Source organism: Mus pahari, chromosome 9, assembly GCF_900095145.1.
Source record: "Mus pahari chromosome 9, PAHARI_EIJ_v1.1, whole genome shotgun sequence".
Lineage (NCBI taxonomy): Eukaryota > Metazoa > Chordata > Mammalia > Rodentia > Muridae > Mus > Mus pahari.
This window is the reverse complement of record NC_034598.1, coordinates 70,241,248-70,242,978: the sequence shown is the minus strand read 5'-3', so window position 1 is coordinate 70,242,978 and position 1,731 is coordinate 70,241,248.

Below are 1,731 nucleotides of genomic sequence, written 5' to 3'. Positions count from 1 at the left end.
GAGAGAGAGAGAGAGAGAGAGAGAGAGAGAGAGAAACCGAGACAGACAGACACAGAGACAGACAGAGACACAGAGAGAGGTAGAGGAGGAAAAAGGAAAAGAGAGCATTTTATTTCAAATCCTATGAGGGAGCAGTTTCTATTGTGAGGCAGACGTGTTGTTTAGCGAAGACTGTTTACCCCTTCTGAAGGTATAATTGTTTGAGAGATGAGAAAATTGTGTTACAAAGAGGCTAAGCAACATGTCTAAACTTCCTACTATTTATACTTTAACTTGTAAGGCATAATTTGATTATGTGACAGCAAAACAAAAGGTCTGAGGAGGAAATGTGTCAAATGTGAACATAATTATGGAGATGTGAACTCATGTTCACTTATTAACAACCAAAATTGGAGAAGAGGCTGTTTAAACAAAAGGCCTTTGATGATAAAAGTGTAAAGCAAAATACAATAGGTTCTCTCATTTTGTCTCAAGGCTGTAAACGTTAACCACAGTTAAATGTTTATGAAATGCTTCTCTCTGAAAAAGTGTCTCGGGTAAACAATGAGAAACCAAAAGCTTGTTTGCCTGGTTTTGAAGAAGAGAGTGCATAGAAGTCTAGGTTTCTTCAGACTCAGAATTTCAACCCTTCATTGGGTTTGTATGGTCACACAGTTATTAATCAACACAATGCTGATTTCCTGGACTTTCACATAAACCTATTACAAGCCATTTGTATATTCCTTGACGTGTTGAGTGTCTCCCAGGTATGGTAGCAGGACTCTGCGTTTTGTTCCATGGAATATAAAAACAAGTGGTTGGCGCTGGGGCTGTCAGTGATCATTCCTGTAGGAGGCCATTGGGTTAGATACAGTACTTTGGAAATGACAACGACCTGAGATTTTCCTCTGGAGTTCTGAAAAATAGATTCACTGTATCCTATATTCGTGATAGAAGACAGCAACAGAATGCCAGCAAAGACATTTCCATCACAGGACATAAATGTCTCATTCACACAATCTGCAAACCTCCTCCTCATGTGCAGCTGACCATAAGGATCTGTGCTGCTATCTGAATTTATGTTTGAGTCTGGGTGTAAATCAGCTGATGCACGGTTGAGGAGGACACATGGTGTCCCAGGATGTATGCTTTTCTTCTTTGTCCTCAGGACACCCCAGGAACATCTTGTATAGCAGGAAATAGATAGTGGGAAATGATGTTGAACTTTCCCCTGCTGGTCTCAGTGGCTCTGGTTCTCTCATTGTAACTTTTATCATTGAATACAAGCAGATGATTATAAATATAACTTTTATTCACCTGATATAATTGTCATCTCTAAGACTTCCTGCCTTAGTCTGCTAACCTAGGGCTAGACCTGGAAGCTTCCAGCCTCTGTACAATCTAATCTAGGCCTAGAAAGATTTTAGCCTCTGAGACTTACTGCCCTTTCTAGTTCACTGTGAGCTCTGGCTGGCTAGTTTGAGAGAACTGTTCTGGCTCTTAACTCCTTTCCATGCCTGATTCAGTCTGGCTTTTCACGGCTTCTCCTGAATTGCTCTGCTTGGTCTGAGACTAACACTGGTAACATAGTCTAATCTTCTGGCTGTTTATCACTTTCTGGTTCATTCTGTCTTCACCTGTGTTTAGCTTATTCTCTCTCCGGAAACTGTCTCTGTATAATTATCCCAGTAAGCTGCCTTCTCCCTTCCTCCTCCTCCTCCTCCTCCTCCTCCTCCTCCTCCTCCTCCTCCT